The sequence below is a fragment of the Tachyglossus aculeatus genome, chromosome 16 (genome assembly GCF_015852505.1).
Source record: "Tachyglossus aculeatus isolate mTacAcu1 chromosome 16, mTacAcu1.pri, whole genome shotgun sequence".
NCBI lineage: Eukaryota > Metazoa > Chordata > Mammalia > Monotremata > Tachyglossidae > Tachyglossus > Tachyglossus aculeatus.
In genome coordinates, this window is record NC_052081.1 from 28,267,838 (window position 1) to 28,281,273 (window position 13,436).

A 13,436-nucleotide genomic window follows, 5' to 3' on the forward strand; every position below is an offset into this window, starting at 1 on the left:
CCTCAGGGTCATTCCTTCTCCTTGTTGATGATCTCTCCAGCTCTGAGCAAGCATGCATTTGTGGGAGAGGAGGTTGATGGCCTACACTCTAGAATGCACTGTGCCTTCTAGAAGGACCTGGCTTCTAATCCCAGCTCCGCCTCATGTCTGTTGTGTGACCTTGGGCAAGTCACTTAACTTCTCTGTGCCTCATTTACCACATCTGTAAAAAAAGTGGGGATTAAGCGTGTGAGTCCAATGTAGGACAAGGACTGTGTCCAACCTGATAAACTTGTATCTGTCCCAGCACTTAGAACAGTGATTGGCATATAGTAAGTGCTTAACAAGTACCACAATTATTACAGAAAATTTCACCTCCAAGCTAAAGGCAATGATAGGCCAGTCTAAAATATTTGGGTTTCATATTGAATATGCTCAGGATTAGCACAGTGAGACATTCCCCTGATGACTTTGATTATATTCACCTTTAAATAAATGCATAAAAAAATTGTTTTATATACAGTATTCTATTTTACTTTTTTAAAAGTGGTGTTCGTTAAGTTCTTCCCATGTCATGCACTGTACTAAGTACTGGAGTAGGTTCAAGCTAATCAGGGTAGGTATAGTCCATGTCCCATGTCTTAATCCCCATTTCACAGATGAGGTAAATGAGTCACAGAAAAGTGAAGTGACTTGGCTAAAGTCACAGCAGACAAGTGACTGACCTGGAATTACAACCCAGCTCCTTCTGACTCCCAGACCTTTGCTCTATTCACTAAGCCATGCTGCGTCTTGTGATTGCCTACAACATAGAATGCACCGTGCATGAACAGCTAAAGCTAAAAGCTTCACCTAGAACTAAAGACAATGATACATTAGTCTAAAATATTTGGGTTTCATATGGAATGTGCTCAGAATTATCACACTGGGCCATTCCCTGATTACTTTGATTTTATTCACCTTCGAATGAAAACAAAAAACAATGGTTTTCTATACAGCATTCCACATTGCTTAAAATGGTAAAAGATATTTCCCATGTACTGGAAACTTATCTGGTGCCAATGAGTTCTCTAAGGGAAACCCCCACAAAACCCCAGACACCGGAAACTGATGTCTCATGTACAGAAGCAAACATCACCTAAAGACTGTAAGATCATTATAGGCAGGGAGCATATCTGTTGATTCTGTTGTACTCTCCCAAGTGCTTAGTATAGCACTCTGCACATAGTAAGCACCTAATTTTTTTAAATGGTATTTTGCTATGTGCCAGGTACTTTACTCAACTCTTAGATAAGTTAATAAAGATAGATAAAGTTAATCACTCCTTGTCCTACATAGGGCTCCTAATCTAAATCCCCATTTTACAGATGAAGTAACTGAGGCCCAGAGAAGGGAAGTGACTTGCCCTTGATCACACAGCAATCATGTGGTGGGGCTGATATTGGAACCCAGGTCCTTCTGACTTCCAGGCCCATGCTCTATCCATTAGGCTTTGCTGCTTCTCTAATAACTGGTTTGAGCATAAGACCAAATGCTCGGAGTCAGGGGAGACATAGGATTAAAACTAAGGGATGAAAAGAAACTGATAGATTGACTGATAAAGGGAAGTGTAATTGCAGGGAAAACCAGAGAACTTGAGCACAAATGTTCAGTTGGTTCTGAGAGATATGGATCCATGGAGCCCATCCTACTCTGGAGTGGTTGAAGGGGTTCATCCCAGCCTGTGGTTGGCTCATGTGGTCCTTCAGAAGACCTCTAGGAGGGGGGCCAAACTAGGTCAGTTTGTGGGCCCTGCAGTAGGGCATCAATCTTCTTGCCCTTCACCTGATGAAATGGACACAGCAATGAATAGTCTAGCCAACTTCTTACCAAATTAGTGTTTATAAATCTGCAAGGCAGCCACTTGACTTTTGTTTTTCTTTCTGAAACTTGTTATGCACTTATTATGAACTAGGCACACTGTATTAAGCACTAGGTAGATGCAAGTGTTCCTGGGAGAAATAGTATAATTATTCTGTAAAATTATATTATCTGGTAATGAACATTTAATAAAAATTCATAAAATATGACTAACAAATCTTTAATATAAATGTATTTTCATTTAGCATTTAACCAATATTAGTGAATTTTACTGTACTTATTTGTAAGTGCTTTGAACAGTGCTCTTTACCTAGTTAGGTCTCAATTAATGCTATTATTCATTCAGTCATATTTATTGAGTGCTTACTGTGTGCAGTGCACTGTACTAACAGCTTGCGAAGTACAAGACGGCAACATATAGAGACAGTCCCTACCCAACAACAGGCTCACAGTCTAGAAATAATGGCATTTGTTAAGCACTTACTATGTGCAAAGCACTGTTCTAAGCACTGGGGAGGATACAAGGTTGATCAAGTTGTCCCATGAGGGGCTTAATCCCCATTTTACAGATGAGGTAGCAGGCACAGAGAAGTTAAGTGACTTGCCCAGAGTCACACAGCTGACAAGCAGCGGAGCTGGGATTTGAACCCATGACCTCTGACTCCCAAGCCTGTGCTCTTTCCACTGAGCCACGCTGCTTCCCGGTTCACCTATCAAAACCGTCAGTTTCTTTTCAACCCTTACTTTTAGTCTTCTGTCTCCTGTGAATATGAGCATTCAGTCTTATGCTCAAACCAGTTACTAGGCTCCAGAACACAAGGATCTGTTCTCCACTTAAGAAAATTGTTCACTCCTATATCTTCATGAGATGCAGCATGGCCTAGTCTCAAGAGCCTGGGCCTGGGAGTCAGAACCAGAGGACCTGAGTTCTAATCCCAGCTCTACAACATACCTGCTGTGTGACCTTGGACAAGTCACTTAACTTCTCTGTGCTTCAGTTCCCTCATTTGCAAAATGAGATTCAATACCCGTTCTCCCTCCTATTTAGACTGCAAGTACCACATGGGACCTGATTATCTTGCATCTACCCCAGTGCTTAATACAGTGCTTGACGCAATATGTACCTCATACCACTATTATTATTATTATTACTATTATGTGAAATTGCTTTCTGTATGCTGATTGGATGGGAAGGAGCATTTCAGTATTTAAGGTAGTCCTGGCTTTTAAGTGCCGATAGGATATGGGACTTAGGATGAAGGAAGAACCGTGTTTCCTAACCCTGTAAAGATTGACCATTCCCCAGCCTGCTATATGGCTTATGATACACAAATATGAAATCCAAAGCTTTCCCACCAACCAAGAAGCTGGAGCAGATGATGTTGGACATTCAATAGAGATTACATAACAACTAATTAGCTGCTTCTGCCGGCCACAGAACTGTAAAGTATAATCAGTTCTCCTATAAAATGCAAGGCTTGTGCCCTTATAAGCCCCTTGCATTAAGAAACCTTGCATTGTAGCATTCACCTTACATCTTATGTCTCACACATGCCTACAAATGTCTCTTCCAAAACTGTATCACGCTGTAACCAGACAGAAGGGCATTGTCAGAAGACATATTTTATATTTGCCTCAAATATTTTAATCCTATCTTGGTGAAAATGTGACAGAGAATTTGCTTTATAAAGTGATGTGGTTTTCCCCAGCTTTGACCCTGGATCTGGGGAGGCTGTCTGCTAAGCCAGATGTAAAACAAAATTCCTGAACCATTAAGTCTCCTGGAATATCAAATCTCAGTTAAAACTTGCCATCACATGATTGCCTTCCGAGAATAAGAATTCTTAGTAAATATAAATGTTTCGCTAGGATAAGTAAGCCCCATGCATTCACAACCCAAATAAATAAATCTCTGCAAATGGGTATGGTACATTTGTGTCTTCACTGGTAATTTTAATGAAGCAAATTTATTATTTCACTGTTCTTCCATCCATCTTGACTTTATTTTGGTGAACATTTGCTTCACCAAATAGCTCTGCCACTTGTCTGCTGTGTGACTTTGGGCAAGTCACTTCACTTCTCTGTGCCTCAGTTATCTCATCTATAAAATAGGGATTGAGACTGTGAGCCCCATATAGAACAGGGACTGTGTCTAACCCGCTTTGCTTATATCCACCTCAGCACTTAGTACAGTGCCTGGCACACAGTAAGCACTTAAAAGTGCTTAAAAGCGCTTAAAAATACCACAATACCACAACTATTATTACTATTGTTATTATTCCACAGAATTGACATATTGCCTGTCATTCCAACCAATCAAAAATGGACTTTCCTATCAAACATTATTTTACCAAAACCGATCCGTTTTGCTTATAATTTTCAAAAACGTGACCAGCTGAGATTTTTCTTTAAGGAAGGAGGAAAGCAATTTAAGGAGGAGAGCGTTACTGGTATTCCTTTCATCTACGTCTGATGAGAGGCCACCTGGGACAAGTTCCCCAGTAGTTTGATGAAGTTATAAAGTGATGTAAAAAAACAGGAAAAGCAGAGACAGAGCCCAGCATTAAACTTCAGTTTAGTCAGTGCCTTTACCCACTCGTCCTTCCTAGCCTGCCCCTGCTTTGAAATTACAAGCTCCCCGTTGCTGGCCTGTGTTTAGAACTTGACACAGCAACCCAAGGGACTGCTTAACTAATGGAAGACATTGATGTATCTTATTGGACTGTCTCTCTGTTGTGGCTTTCCTTAGTAAGTACACTATAAGGAATCGTAAAGATCACAACTCACTTGTACCACATTTAGCTTCCCTAAGCAGAATTAGAATGGTTGCTCCGAGGACTGAGTGATTTATCAAAGCTTAAATGGTGCTAGGCAGGTAGTAGTTACAGAGAGCCACCAGAGAGAGTAGAGATTGTAAATTTGTATCATTCCTCTTCCCATGCCACTCGTTATACCGAGACACACCACTTGGCAACACCGTGCCACAACTGGGTGAGTGTGAGCATTTTGTCATATAGAGTTGTACAGACTTGAGCCCTCATTTAAATTAACTAGTGTCTGGTGACCATTAAGGTATGTATAAACCCACCGGGTTTATGATGAACAAGGAAAAACCTGTTCCTCCTCTTGCCCCACACAGTTACTTTCTTCTGCTCCATCCAGGGTGGATCCTGGTTCAAACTGTATGCTCCATAAACATTAGAACATTCAAAGAATTGGAGCCCTGTGCTTGTTACTTACACACTACCCCAATCAGGTTCCTGAAGGAAAGAAAGCTCAGGCCTGTGGAATTCTGGCAACTCTGTTATACAGTCACTTAAGCATGGCATAGCGATTAGAGCGCAAGCCTGGGAGTCAAAAGGTCATGGGTTCTAATCCCCGCTCCGCCACTTGTCTGCTGTGTGACTTTGGGCAAGTCACTTCACTTCTCTGTGCCTCAGTTACCTCATCTGTAAAATAGGGATTGAGACTGGAAACCCCAAATAGAACAGGGACTGTGTCTAACCCGATTTGCTTATATCCACCTCAGCACTTAGTACAGTGCCTGGCACACAGTAATCACTTAAAAATACCACAACTATTATTATTGTTATTATTCCATAGAATTGACATATTGCCTGCCATTCCAATCAATTGTACTTATTGAGCACTTACCATGTGCGGAGGACTGTACTAAGCCCTTGGGAGAGTATAATACAACAGAATTAGGAGATATTTTCCCTGCCCATAACAAGCTTTCACTGGTTACAAATACATGTCATCAAATTCGCAGGAGAAGCAGATGGAAAACCTTTGTATACAGGGTGGTGCTGCCATTTTGTCAGTAGCATCTCTCTTTTCTTTTCTCTTTTAAGTTAACTGGCAAAAATCACCAAAACCAAAGAGATTATAAAATCAAGCTATTAGGCTAAGAGAATTACTTAGCATAAGCATTTATAGTATATAAATCCATATAAAATCAATATCAGAGCTGTAACATAAGGAAACTAAAAATAAGAAGCAAGAAGTCAGGGCCATGAGGAAATACTTCACTCAAATGATTATCACCCTAGGAAATGCGGGAAGCATTGCCCCACAACTTGATAGCCAGAAAAATCAGGTAAATAATTTTTACCCTTTAAGGTTTTTTTTCCCCAGAAAAAATGTGGGTCCATGAACGATTACTGTCATTTTGAACTACTATCAGTTTGACTGTTGCAGTCTTCCAGAAACGACTGGTTATGGTGCCACAATTTCTTGGAATTTCATCCATTTTGAGGAGATGGAACCCGAGAAGAGGGATTTTATTTTTTAAATGGTATTTGTTAAGTATTATCATCATTATTATTAATAATAACAATATTGTATTTGTTAAGCACTAAATAATAATAATTATACACTTATTAAGCACATACTATGTACCAAGCACTGTTCTATACACTGGGATAGATACAAGTTAATCAGGTTAAACACAGTCCCTGTCCCTTATGGGGCTCACAGTCTTAATCCCCATTTTACAGATGAAGTAATTGAGGCACAGAAGTGAAGTGACTTCCCCACATCCACCAAGCTAGCTCTCTTCCTCCCTTCAAGGCCCTACTGAGAGCTCACCTCCTCCAGGAGACCTTCCCAGACTGAGCCCCTTCCTTCCTCTCCCCCTCGTCCCCCTCTCCATCCCCCCATCTTACCTCCTTCCCTTCCCCACAGCACCTGTATATATGTATATATGTTTGTACATATTTATTACTCTATTTATTTTACTTGTACATATCTATTCTATTTATTTTATTTTGTTAGTATGTTTGGTTTTGTTCTCTGTCTCCCCCTTTTAGACTGTGAGCCCACTGTTGGGTAGGGACTATCTCTATATGTTGCCAACTTGTACTTCCCAAGTGCTTAGTACAGTGCTCTGCACACAGTAAGCGCTCAATAAATACGATTGATTGATTGATTGATTACCCAAGGTCACACAGCAGACAAATGGCAGAGAACCCAGGTCCTTCTGACTCCCAGGCCTATGCTGTATCCACTAAGCCACGCTGCTTCCCTGTGCCAAGCACTGTACTAAGCTCTGGAGCAGATACAAGGTAATCAAGTCTGTCCCCCAAAAGGGTGAGGCACCAATTTGACACCCCTAGAGCCCTCCTGCATCTCCTCTCTGTCCCCCTCTGGGACAAGGGCACTAACATACTTCCCACCCTCAGAGTTGCCCTTTCCCTCCTCTCTGTCCGTCAGAGTTGGGGGAGGGAGTATCACAGGAACAACCCCTGCCAGAGCCCGCAGTAAATTTTGATTTTTCAAAACATTCTCTCTGTCTTCGTATCCCACCATGATTTCCGTGCTTCAGAAGGTTGGCAGAGCTTTCAATCAACCAGATCCTGTCTATCAGAACCAGCCAGAGAATGTGGTTCTTGAAATGCTGAAAATCAGCCCCTTCAACGGGATGGAGTCCGAACAGATTTGGGCACCCATTCATGCCTGTAATCCAATCAGATTTAGTAAACCCAAGAATGTCTCTGTGACATTCTTTTCTAGAACTCAGAAAACTGGAGATATTTTCTTTCTCACTTCTTAGCTAGCCCCTCACGCTCTTAACCAGGTTGCAAAATGCAGTTTACTCATTTTCCCCAAGGCAGAGTAGCTTTAGTGGCAGTCTAGCATTGCCGAATGCCAGTAAAAAAGTGCTATGAGTGTGATGGATACCACTAAGCACCTAGTGAATGCAGGAGATTTAAACCACTTGTATTTTACAGTTTTTGTGCATCTTTGTTTCATTGTTTATGTATAGGCAATCATTAAGCAGGTTCTCAATACAGCAGATACTTCCCAACTGCTCAAGCAAGCAAACATTGATTATGAATATTTGGTTGCATTAGGATCAGGCTGCCTTATTTCATTAGAAGGTGAGGAGTAATTTTCCATTTAGGGGAAATGGGTGTTCCTTATGACTCCCATATTAAGAAGGAGCGAATGGCAAAGTTCCACACGCTTTTTTTTTTAAACTGGTCTTTGTTAAGAACTTGCTATGTGCCAGCACTATACTAAGCGCTGGGGTAAATACAAGCTTAGATACCTGTACCAAATGGAGCTCACAGTCTTAATCCCCATTTTACAGATGAGGTAACAGACACAGAGAAGTGAAGTGACTTGCCCAAGGTCACACAACAGACAGGTGGTGGAGCCGAGTCAGGTCATTCTGACGTCCAGGCCTGTGCTCTATCCACTAGGCCACATCTGAGTAAATGGACTGAAAATGACCAAAAAACAAAAGGTAAATGTAATTCAATGCCATGTCTATAATCCCAGATCAGTGTATATGTTGGCGGCTGCTGCTTTTAAAGCCTGTTTCCTATTTCATTTTCCTTAATTAAAATAAAAATGCTCATTTCCAAATGAAACTCTCCCCAAGAAGTTCTCTATCCTGTTCCAAATAGGATATACCAATATATATAGACTTAAATTTCACTATATAGAGCTTGCCATATAGCAACTCAGCAATAAATTGTTTCCTGATATGTTTTCAGTGAGAAAGTCTTTGGCATCAATTCAAATTTTCCAAATGCAAATCACTGGAGTAAAAAGCACTGAAGTCACCATTTTGTCTCCAGTTGACATAGGTTAACAACATTTATTGCATTTATTAACCCTCTTATGCTTTGAATTGGGAAGGGCTAGCTCATATAATTAAAATATATTGGAAATTCCTTATATAACGTGCCTAGGCTTGAGAATCACGATAGTAGAAGACAATTTTATAACAGCAGAGCAATGGATGACTGATTGGGTTTATGAAGTACTCCAGAACAACAGATTTTCCAGTAGAAAAAGAAATATTTATTGGTTTAAGGTCAATTTCTTTATACCTTAACTGCACATTTTCAATTCAGCAGCATGTCTCCATCAAACCAGGGTAAATTTTCTTTACATTGTTATTAAAGATTCTTTTTCCTACAGCACAGAGCTAAGAGTTTCTTTTTCATAAAGCTAAAATTCAGCTAATGTGAAGTGTAATTTATTTTGTTTTATATTAAATGGATCATATAAATTTGATTTTCTAAGCATTGTATTATTGGTTACAATGTTGCCATTAAAAAAAAAGTACTACCATTACCCTCCCAGACTTTCCTTAAAAAAAAAAAAAGACAAAATGGGACAGGCTTTCCCATTAGTTGGGCTAGTTACATAGTCATATTGCAGTATAAACTGTGCCAGCATTTCTATTATAACCCTGGGTCCTAAAGGTTTATAACTCAGCAATAGAATGTGTTTTTCAAATTTGAAACTTGTATTTTAAGGTTTAAGTGAGGTAGCTGCTCTTTTTCCCCATTTCACTCTGTTAAGCACTTTTAAGTCATAAACATTGTCCATTTTACCTTGAGGAAAAAAACTCTGTAATAATAATTGTGATAGTTAAGCACTCATGCTGGTACCCTGGCCTGGAGGTCCCTCCCCAGAGCCAACAGACCACCGCTTTCCTCAGTGTGGCCTTGTGGATAGACCAAAGGACTGGGAGTCAGGAGGCACAGGTTCTAATTCTGGCTCGACTTGCCTATCATGTGTGACCTTGGTTGAGTCACAACTTCTTCTGTGCCTCAGTTTCTGTAAAATGAAGATGAAAACCTGTTATCCCTCCATTAGACAGGGACTGTGTCTGATGCACAGTACTTGACACATAGTAAGCACTTAAATACTACTGTAATTAGTATTATTTTCCCCATATTCAAATCATTCCTCCTCCAACAAGCCTTCTCCAATTAATTTCCAGAACCCCAAGCCATACAAACCCATCAGCCAATTCCCACATTTATGAACTTAATCATACCCCTCCTCTGCATGCATATATTAGATATGCATGTATGTTTACTCATTTATTTATTTTAACTGGTTATAAGCATTTTCATGTTTGCCCCACTAGAATGTGTATTCTTTGAGGGCAGGGAGCATGTAACTTCTTCAGTCTGCATTTCCCAAGGGCCTATTCAGTCATCAGTTGTACTAACTGAATGCTTGTGTGCAGAGCACTGTACTAAGCGCTTAGAAAAGTACAATATAAAAATGTAACAGGCACATTCCTTGCTGACAGCAAGCTTACAGGGGGAGACTTGCATTAATATAAATACATTGCAGATATGTACGTAAGTGCTATGGAGCTGGGATGGGAGATGAATAAAGGGAACAAGTCAGGGAGATGCAGAAGGGAGTGGGAGAAAAGGAAAAGAGGGCTTAGTCAAGGAAGGCCTCTTGGAGGAGATATGCCTTCAGTGAAGCTTTGAAGGTGGGGGAGAGTAAATTGTCGGATATAAAGAATATAGTTTGGTATAGCTTGGCCTAGTATAGCCCAGTGGACCAGGTGGGTGCACAAGTAGTTCTACCGCTAGTATATATTTAATGATGATGATATTTATTAAACACTTACTTCATACCCAGCAGTATGAGAAGCACCAGGGTAACCAGTTTGGTCAGTCTCTGTTGACATTGTACTCAGTCTAAGAGAAAGGAAGAGTACCTTATCTTCCTTTTACAGATGAGGAAACTGAAGCCCAGAGAGATTAAGAAATTTACCCAAAGTCACACAGAAGAACAGCAGCAGAGTTGGGTTTAGAACCCGGGTTTCCTGACTCTCCAACTAATGCTGTCTTCCAGGCCCCACTGCCCATTTGTGTAAGGCAAGATACCCAACACATATGTATATATCGATTTATGCTCTCTATTTGTATGATCATTTGTTTCAATTTTTCATTCTATTTCCAACTCTAGCTATATTTTTCCTCTGCTCCTGCTTCTGCCTGCCTCCCCCATTAGACTGTGAACTCAAGGAAAATACTGTGTCTTTTACCGTCTCTATATGTTTCCAACTTGTACTTCCCAAGCGCTTAGTACAGTGCTCTGCACATAGTAAGTGCTCAATATATATGATTGAATGAATGAATGAAAGTGTATAGTGCAGTGGTCTGTACATAGAAGGCACTCAGTAAAAATTACTGAATGAATCAGTTTAATGAATGGTTGTCTCAGTATGGGCTTTCCAAGTTTATGCCCCATGTATGAATACATGTTTGGCAAAAACACCTAGATAATTGTGATTCACAAACCCAGTTTCCACCTCATTACACCCATTATTTGGCTACTTGGAATGTATACCATTCAAAGAGGTGAAAAAAAAGTGGGCAGATTTAGAAGTCAATATCTATTATGCCTGCAGAGATTCGCTTTTGCCATCTGGTTTAGGTATAGGAGCCTTTTTTAGTAACGGAGTTTGGCTTGCATTTCAATTTTAAAAATCAAGACCATCCTCCTCACCTTTCATGGGGAAGCAGTGTGGCCTACTGGAAAAACCACAAGCCTGGGAGCCAGAGGACCTGGGTCCAAATCCCGGCTCTGTCACTTGTCTATCGTCTGACCTTGGGAAAGTCAGTTAAATTCTCGGCGCCTCAGTTTTCGCAACTGCAAAATGGAATTCAATTTTCTCCCTCTTACTTAGACTGTGAACCCCATGTGGAACAGGGACTGTGTCCAACCTGATTACATGTATCTATCCTACATGTATCTATCTTTCTTTTAGACTGTGAGCCCACTGTTGGGTAGGGACTGTCTCTATATGTTGCCAACTTGTACTTCCCAAGCACTTAGTACAGTGCTCTGCACACAGTAAGCACTCAATAAATACAATTGATTGATCCTAGCACTTAGAACAGTGTTTGACACATAGTAAGTACTCAATAAATACCGTAATAAAAATAAACAGATAGATACAGTACTCGGTGCTTACATAATGTAGTACAGTGTTTTAATCATCCCTAGACATCATTATTTCAAGCATCTTCCACTGCTGTGTATGACTTTTCCATAACAAATGTGTTTCATCCATCACCCACCCAAAAGAAATTATCCTTAAAATGGGGATTTTTATACAGCTGTTATTTGATAATAAGATTTCTTTGCAGTGCTGTCAGCATGAACATGGCTCTAGTTAAAATAGCTGATGAGATGTAAGATGAAGGGGCTGGTGATTGGCCATTTGCTAATTTTCAGTTGGACATTGAAAAGAATACATGGGATGAAGGGGAAATGGGGGAGTTTTTTTCTGTAGAATTTTACCATCTAAATGTCTTTTCTTTCCACATAAAAATGCATCCATTCATGAGCTAGATTCTCCCACTGCAGCCGCTCTTTCAAGCCATAAGAATACTCTTCAGTAAATCATTTGCTTGGACACTTTTAATGAATAATTAATTCAGCCTTCAAAAGAGGGTAACTCACAACAAGTAGTTACTCCAGCCCAATAAAATCTTGGCTGGGGAGTCATTGAGTACCCGCAATGAGAAGCAGCATGGCCTAATGGATAGAGCACAGGCCTGGAAGTCAGAAGGACCTGGGTTCTAATCCCAGCTCTGCCGCTTGTCTTCTGGGTGAGCTTGGGCAAGTCACTTATTTTTTCTGTGGCTCAGTTACCTCATCTGGAAAATGGGGATTAATACTGTGGGGCTCCAACTTGAGGAACTTGTATCTGCCCCAGTGCTTAGCCTGGCACATAGTAAGCACTTAACTACCATAAACAACAAAAGAACTAGTCCAAATACCAATTCATTCATTCATTCAATCGTATATATTGAGCGCTTACTGTGCGCAGAGCACTGTACTAAGCGCTTGGGAAGTACAAGTTGGCAACACATAGAGACGGTCCCTATCCAACAGTGGGCTCACAGTCTAGAAGGGGGAGACAGACAACAAGACAAAACATACAACAAAACATACAAGACAAAACATGTGTAAAGGGGTTCCTTGTACTTGTACATATAAATACTTGTACATATCTATTCTATTTTATTTTGTTAGTATGTTTGGTTTTGTTCTCTGTCTCCCCCTTTTAGACTGTGAGCCCACTGTTGGGTAGGGACTGTCTCTATATGTTGCCAATTTGTACTTCCCAAGCGCTTAGTACAGTGCTCTGCACATAGTAAGCGCTCAATAAATATGATTGATGATGATGATGAGAGGGGTTCCTGTCCTTATAAATATGACCAAGACTATTCAGTAAAATCGAACCCAAGATTGACTCTTATGTAGATTACAATTACAGATAGCCCTTCACAATTTATCCCAACTGAATTTCCAGTTCTCCACTGTCCTAAGAATGAACCTGGTACTTAGAGGAAGATGCTAGTTTGGCATTATTTCCAGTGAGTCGGGATTTGCCAGACAGCTTAATTTAGATTCACCTAGGAACATCTTGGAAAGTGAACACTGCCTTCAGTCCTGTTTTTTTAAAAAAAGTTCCAAGTTCGCTCCATAATGTGACCATTCTACTCGTTATCTGAAGGCACTGAGTAAAGAATGGTAGCTGTCATTTGTAAATTATGGCACTATATAGGAAAGCAAGAGTCATCATAATTTCTGGGAACTGATCCAATCTCTAGAAGAAATGAAACACAAACTTCTGCTCCTCCTTGTCCTGGAGGTAGCATTCAGTAGGGGCAGGTTGACGGGTTTATGTTAATTAAAAGTAACTTGTAACTGTAAGATCCAATCATACTCTTAATTCCTCGTCAATTCTACGTGTAACCTTTAGTTAGGACCTTTTCACTAACCCTACTTAAGCTTAGTTGCCCCTTATTGTA

At 40.3% G+C, this 13,436-nt stretch overlaps 1 protein-coding gene across 4 annotated transcripts in view; it reads left to right on the top strand.

Annotated features, from left to right (window-relative positions):
- GFRA1 (GDNF family receptor alpha 1) overlaps positions 1-13,436 on the top strand; it is a 236,171-nt gene that overhangs the window by 212,046 nt on the left and 10,689 nt on the right. The window lies entirely within an intron of this gene.